The sequence below is a fragment of the Camellia sinensis genome, chromosome 4 (genome assembly GCF_055761805.1).
Source record: "Camellia sinensis isolate YWXY chromosome 4, ASM5576180v1, whole genome shotgun sequence".
Classification (NCBI taxonomy): Eukaryota; Viridiplantae; Streptophyta; class Magnoliopsida; order Ericales; family Theaceae; genus Camellia; species Camellia sinensis.
Window position 1 is genome coordinate 144,967,136 of NC_138964.1, and position 8,468 is coordinate 144,975,603.

The window sequence follows — 8,468 nt, forward strand, 5'->3', positions numbered from 1 at the left end:
TCGGGCATAACAAACAAGAGAGAGAGGGAGAGAGAGAGAGAGAGAGAGAGAGAGAGAGAGAGAGATCAATTTTAATCCCAGGTTAGTCATAGCAAAGATCTGTCTTTTTTTTTTTTTGATCAACAACAAAAAAAACTTTATTAATAAATCAATAACAGGAAGCGAGGATGAGGCATCCCCTTACAAAAGGACAATGAGAATAGAAAAAATGAAACCCTTGAAAAGCTAATCACAAGGAAAAACCTACATATCACACACCCCCTGCTAATAGCTAACTAACAAAAGAAGTGGGACTCCCTTAAATAAAGAGCTCCCCGACACACATTTTTTATTATTCTTTCAACGAACAAAAACGTTTGTTTATGATTACATTCAGGAAGAATTGTCACAATTTGATCGTCCCTCTTCTCATTTTTTAACATTTCCACGGGAGACTCAAAAGAGTAGAAATTATTACAAGGTGTTTTTGAATTTGTCATATCTTCTTTTTTCAGACATGTAAATAATATGAAGAGGCTATGTTGGGCATAACAAACAAGAGAGAGAGAGAGAGAGAGAGAGAGAGAGAGGGAGATCAATTTTAATCCCAGGTCAGTCATAGCAGAGATCTGTCTATTTTTTTTTTTGATAAACAACAAAAAAAACTTTATTAATAAATCAAAAACAGGAAGTGAGGATGAGGCATCCTCTTGCAAAAGGACAATGATAATACAAAAAATGAAACCCTTGACAAGCTAATCATGAGCAAAAGCCTACTTATTATAGACAACCAACTAATCTCTAACTAACAAAAGAAGTGGGACTCCTTTAAATAAAGAGCACCCTGACACACATTTTTTATCATTCTTTCAACGAATAAAAACGCTTGTCTATTATCACATTTAGGAAGAATTGTCACAATCTGATCGTGCCTTCTCTCATATTTGAACATTTCCACGGGAGACTCAAATGAGCAAAAATTATTACAAGGTGTTTTTGAATTTTTCATATATATATTTTTTCAAACATGTAAATAATATCAAGAGGCCATGTCGGGCATAACAAACAAGAGAGAGAGAGAGAGAGAGAGAGAGATCAATTTTAATCCCTGGTCAGTTATAGCAAAGATCTGATTTTTTTTTTTGATCAACAACAAAAAAAACTTTATTAATAAATCAAAAAAGGAAGCGAGGATGAGGCATCCTCTTACAAAAGGCAAATGAGAATACAAAAAATGAAACCTTTGACAAGCTAATCACGAGCAAAGGCCTACATATCACACATCGCCAACTAATTTCTAACTAAAAAAAGAAGTGAGACTTCTTTAAATAAAGAGCTCCCCGACACAAATTTTTTATCATTCTTTCAACGAATAAAAATGTTTGTCTATGATCACATTTAGGAAGAATTGTCACAAACTGATCGTCCCTCCTCTCATTTTTAAACATTTCCATGGGAGACTCAAAAGGGCAGAAATTATTACAAGGTGATTTTGAATTTTTCATATTTTTTTTCCCCAGACATGTAAATAATATCAAGAAGCTATGTCGGGCATAACAAACAAGAGAGAGCGAGAGAGAGAGAGAGATCAATTTTAATCCCAGGTCAGTCATGGCAAAGATCTGTCTTGTTTTTCTTTTTGGATCAACAACAAAAAATACTTTTTAATAAATCAAAAACAGGAAGCGAGAATGAGGCATCCTCTTACAAAAGGACAATGAGAATACAAAAAATGAAACCCTTGACAAGCTAATCACGAACAAAAGCCTACATATCACACACAACCAACTAATCTCTAACTAACAAAAGAAGTGGGACTCCCTTAAATAAAGAGCTCCCTGATACGCATTTTTTTTATCATTCTTTCAACGAATAAAAACGTTTGTCTATGATCACATTGATGAAGAAATGTCACAATCTGATTGTCTCTTCTCTCATTTTTGAACATTTCCACGAGAGACTCAAAAGAGCAGAAATTATTACAAGGGGTTTTTTAATTTTTAATATTTTTTTTTTCAAACATGTAAATAATATGAAGAGTCTATGTCGGGCCTAATAAACAAGAGTGAGAGAGAGAGAGAGATCAATTTTAATCCTAGGTCAGTCAAAGCAAAGATCTGTCTTTTTTTTTTTTTTGATCAACAACAAAAAAAACTTTATTAATAAATTAAAAAAAGAAAGCGAGGATGCGGCATTCCCTTACAAAAGGACAATGAGAATACAAAAAATGAAACCCTTGACAAGCTAATCACGAGCAAAAGCCTACATATCACACACCGCCAACTAATCTCTAACTAACAAAAGAAGTGGGACTCCCTTAAATAAAGAGCTCCGCGACACACATTTTTATCATTCTTTTAACGAATGAAAACGTTTGTCTATGATCACATTCAGGAAGAATTGTCACAATTTGATCGTTCCGCCTCTCATTTTTGAACATTTCCACGGGAGACTCAAAAGGGCAGAAATTATTACAAGGTGTTTTTGAATTTTTCATATTTTGTTTTTCATATATGTAAATAATATCAAGATGCTATATCGAGCATAACAAACAAGAGAGAGAGAGAGAGAGAGATCAATTTTAATCCCAGGTCAGTCATAGCAAAGATCTGTCTTTTTTTTTTTTTTTGGATCAACAACAAAAAAAACTTTATTAATAAATCAAAAAACAGGAAGCGAGGATGAGGCATCCTCTTACAAAAGGACAATGAGAATATAAAAAATGAAACCCTTGACAAGCTAATCACGAGCAAAAGCCTACATATCACACACAACCAACTAATCTCTAAGTAACAAAAGAAGTGGGACTCCTCTAAATAAAGAGCTCCCCGACACACATTTTTTATCATTTTTTCAACGAATAAAAACGTTTGTCTATGATCATATTCAGGAAGAATTGTCACAATCTGATCATCCCTCCTCTTATTTTTGAACATTTCCACGGGAGACTCCAAAGGGCAGAAATTATTACAAGGTGTTTTTTAATTTTTCATATTTTTTTTTAGACATGTAAATAATATCAAGAGGCTATGTCGGGCATAATAAACAAGAGAGAGAGAGAGAGAGAGAGAGAGAGAGAGAGATCAAATTTAATCCCAGGTTAGTCATAGCAAAGAACTGTCTTTTTTTTTTCTTTTTTTTATCAACAACAAAAAAACTTTATTAATAAATCAAAAACAGGAAGCGAGGATGAGGTATCCTCTTACAAAAGGACAATGAGATTACAAAAAATGAAACCCTTTACAAGTTAATCACGAGCAAAAGCCTACATATCACACACCGCCAACTAATCTCTAACTAACAAAAGAAGTGGGACTCCCTTAAATAAAGAGCTCCCCGACACACATTTTTTATCATTCTTTCAATGAATAAAAACGTTTGTCTATGATCACATTGAGGAAGAATTGTCACAATTTGATCGTCTCTCCTCTCATTTTTGACCATTTCCATGGGAGACTCAAAATAGCAAAAATTATTACAAGGTGTTTTTGAATTTTTCATATATTTTTTTCAAACATGTAAATAATATCAAGAGGCTATGTCGTGCATAACAAACAAGAAAGAGAGAGAGAGAGAGAGAGAGAGAGGGAGAGAGAGAGAGATCAATTTTAATCCCAGCTCAATCATAGCAAAGATCTGTTTTTTTTTTTTTTTTTGGATCAACAACAAATAAAACTTCATTAATAAATCAAAAATAGGAAGCGAGGATGAGGTATCCTCTTATAAAAGGACAATGAGTATACAAAAAATGAAAAACTTGACAAGCAAATCACGAGCAAAAGTCTACATATCACACACCCCCAACTAATCTCTAACTAACAAAAGAAGTTGGACTTCCTTAAATAAAGAGCTCCCTCACACACATTTTTTTTATCATTCTTTCAACGAATAAAAACGTTTGTCTATGATCACATTGAGGAAGAATTGTCACAATCTGATCATCTCTCCTCTCATTTTTGAACATTTCCCCGGGAGACTGAAAAGTGCAGAAATTATTACAATGTGTTTTTCAATTTTTCATATATTTTTTTTCAAATTGGAAATAATATCAAGAGGTTATGTCGGGTATAACAAACAAGAGAGAGAGAGAGAGGGAGAGAGAGAGAGGGAGAGGGAGAGAGAGAGATCAATTTTAATCCCAGGTCAGTCATAGCAAAGATCTGTCTTTTTTTTTGTTTGATCAACAACAAAAAAAAACTTTATTAATAAATCAAAAACCGGAAGCGAGGATGAGGCATCCTCTTACAAAAGGACAATGAGAATACAAAAAATGAAACCTTTGACAAGCTAATCACGTGCAAAAGCCTACATATCTCACATCGCCAACTAATCTCTAACTAACAAAAGAAGTGGGACTCCCTTAAATAAAAAGCTCCCCGACACACATTTTTTATCATTCTTTCAATGAATAAAAACGTTTGTCTATGATCACATTTAGCAAGAATTGTCACAATCTGATCGTCCCTCCTCTCATTTTTGAACATTTCCACGAGACACTCAAAAGAGCAGAAAATATTAAAAGGTGTTTTTGATTTTTTCATATTTTTTTTCCAGACATGTAAATAATATCAAGAGGCTATGTCAGGCGTAACAAACAAGAGAGAGAGAGAGAGAATGATCAATTTTAATCCCAAGTCAGTCATAGCAAAGATCTGTCTTTTTTTTTTTGATCAACAAAAAAAAAACTTTATTAATAAATCAAAAACTGGAAGCGAGGATGAAGCATTCTCTTACAAAAGGACAATGAGAATACAAAAACTGAAACCCTTGACAAGCTAATCACGAGCAAATGCCTACATATCACACACCGCCAACTAATCTCTAACTAACAATAGAAGTGGGACTCCCTTAAATAAAGAGCTCCCCGACACACATTTTTTTTATCATTCTTTCAACGAATAAAAACGTTTGTTGATGATCACATTTAGGAAGAATTGTCACAAATTGATCGTCCCTCCTCTCATTTTTGAACATTTCCACGGGAGACTCAACAGAGCAGAAATTATTACAAGGTGTTTTTTAATTTTTCATATCTTTTTTTTTTTCCAGACATGTAAATAATTTCAAGAGGCTATGTCGGGCATAACAAACAAGCGAGAGAGAGAGAGAGAGAGAGAGATCAATTTTAATCCCAGGTCAGCCATAGCAAGGATCTGTCTTTTTTTTTTTTGATCAACAATAAAAAAAACTTAATTAATTAATCAAAAACAGGAAGCGAGGATGAGGCATCCTCTTACAAACGGACAATGAGAATACAAAAAATGAAACCCTTGACAAGCTAATCACGAACAAAAGCCTACATATCACACACAACCAACTAATCTCTAATTAACAAAAGAAGTGGGACTCCATTAAATAAAGAGCTCTCCGACACACATTTTTTATCATTCTTTCAACGAATAAAAACGTTTGTCTACAATCACATTCAGGAAGAATTGTCACAATCTGATCGTCCCTCCTCTCATTGTTGAACATTTCCACGGGAGACTAGAAAGAGCACAAATTCTTACAAGGTGTTTTTGAATTTTTCATATATTTTTTTCAAACATGTAAATAATATCAAGAGGCTATGTCGGGCATAACAAACAAGAGAGAGAGAGAGAGAGAGAGAGAGATCAATTTTAATCCCTAGGCAATCATAGCAAAGATCTGTCTTTTTTTTTGGATCAACAACAAAAAAAAAACTTTATTAATAAATCAAAAACATGAAGCGAGGATGAGGCATCCTCTTACAAAAGGACAATGAGAATACAAAAAACCAAACCTTTGACAAGCTAATCACGAGCAAAAGCCATTATATAACACACCGCCAACTAATCTCTAACTAACAAAAGAAGTGGGACTCCCTTAAATAAAGAGTTCCCCGACACACGTTTTTTTTATCATTCTTTCAATGAATAAAAACGTTTGTCAATGATCACATTGAGGTAGAACTGTCACAATCTGATCGTCTCTCCTCTCATTTTTGAACATTTCCACAGGAGACTCAAAAGAGCAGAAATTATTACAAGGTGTTTTTGAATTTTTCATATCTTTTTTTTCAGACATGTAAATAATATAAAGAGGCTATGTCGGGCATGACAAACAAGAGAGAGAGAGAGAGAGAGAGAGAGAGAGAGAGAAAGATTAATTTTAATCCCAGGTCATTCATAGCGAAGATCTGTCTTTTTTTTTTTATGATCAACAACGAAAAGAACTTTATTAATAAATCAAAAACCGGAAGCAAGGATGAGGCATCCTCTTACAAAAGAACAATAAGAATACAAAAAATGAAATCCTTGACAAGCTAATCACGAGCAGAAGCCTACATATCACACACCGCCAACTAATCTCTAACTAACAAAAGAAGTGGGACTCCCTTAAATAAAGAGCTCCACGACACAAATTTTTTATCATTCTTTAAAAGAATAAAAACGTTTGTCTATGATCACATTCAAGAAGAATTTTCACAATCTGATTGTCCCTCCTCTCATTTTTGAACATTTCCATGGGAGACTAAAAAGTGCAGAAATTATTACAAGGTGCTTTTGAATTTTTCATATATTTTTTTTCAGACAAGTAAATAATATAAAGAGGCTATGTCGGGCATAACAAACAAGAGAGAGAGAGAGAGAGAGAGAGAGAGAGAGAGAGATCAATTTTAATCCCAGGTCAGTCATAGCAAAGATATGTCTTTTTTTTTTTTTTTTGACCAACAACAAAAAAAAATTTATTAATAAATCAAAACCAGGAAGCGAGGATGACGTATTCTCTTACAAAAGGACAATGAGAATACAAAAAATGAAACCCTTAACAACCTAATCACAAGCAAAAGCCTACATATCACACACCGCCAACTAATCTCTAACTAACAAAAGAAGTGGGACTCCCTTAAATAAAGAGCTCTGCGACACAGATTTTTTATCATTCTTTCAACGAATAAAAACGTTTGTCTATTATCACATTGAGGAAGAATTGTCACAATCTGATCGTCCCTTCTCTCATTTTTGAACATTTTCACGGGAGACTCAAAAGAGCAGAAATATTTACGAGGTGTTTTTTAATTTTTCACATTTTTTGTTCAAACATGTAAATAATATGAAGAGGTTATGTCGGGCATAACAAACAAGAGAGAGAGGGAGAGAGAGAGAGAGAGAGAGAGAGAGAGATCAATTTTAATCCCAGGTTAGTCATAGCAAAGATCTGTCTTTTTTTTTTTTTGATCAACAACAAAAAAAACTTTATTAATAAATCAATAACAGGAAGCGAGGATGAGGCATCCCCTTACAAAAGGACAATGAGAATAGAAAAAATGAAACCCTTGAAAAGCTAATCACAAGGAAAAACCTACATATCACACACCCCCTGCTAATAGCTAACTAACAAAAGAAGTGGGACTCCCTTAAATAAAGAGCTCCCCGACACACATTTTTTATTATTCTTTCAACGAACAAAAACGTTTGTTTATGATTACATTCAGGAAGAATTGTCACAATTTGATCGTCCCTCTTCTCATTTTTTAACATTTCCACGGGAGACTCAAAAGAGTAGAAATTATTACAAGGTGTTTTTGAATTTGTCATATCTTCTTTTTTCAGACATGTAAATAATATCAAGAGGCTATGTTGGGCATAACAAACAAGAGAGAGAGAGAGAGAGAGAGAGAGAGGGAGATCAATTTTAATCCCAGGTCAGTCATAGCAGAGATCTGTCTATTTTTTTTTTTGATAAACAACAAAAAAAACTTTATTAATAAATCAAAAACAGGAAGTGAGGATGAGGCATCCTCTTGCAAAAGGACAATGATAATACAAAAAATGAAACCCTTGACAAGCTAATCATGAGCAAAAGCCTACTTATTATAGACAACCAACTAATCTCTAACTAACAAAAGAAGTGGGACTCCTTTAAATAAAGAGCACCCTGACACACATTTTTTATCATTCTTTCAACGAATAAAAACGCTTGTCTATTATCACATTTAGGAAGAATTGTCACAATCTGATCGTGCCTTCTCTCATATTTGAACATTTCCACGGGAGACTCAAATGAGCAAAAATTATTACAAGGTGTTTTTGAATTTTTCATATATATATTTTTTCAAACATGTAAATAATATCAAGAGGCCATGTCGGGCATAACAAACAAGAGAGAGAGAGAGAGAGAGAGAGAGAGATCAATTTTAATCCCTGGTCAGTTATAGCAAAGATCTGATTTTTTTTTTTGATCAACAACAAAAAAAACTTTATTAATAAATCAAAAAAGGAAGCGAGGATGAGGCATCCTCTTACAAAAGGCAAATGAGAATACAAAAAATGAAACCTTTGACAAGCTAATCACGAGCAAAGGCCTACATATCACACATCGCCAACTAATTTCTAACTAAAAAAAGAAGTGAGACTTCTTTAAATAAAGAGCTCCCCGACACAAATTTTTTATCATTCTTTCAACGAATAAAAATGTTTGTCTATGATCACATTTAGGAAGAATTGTCACAAACTGATCGTCCC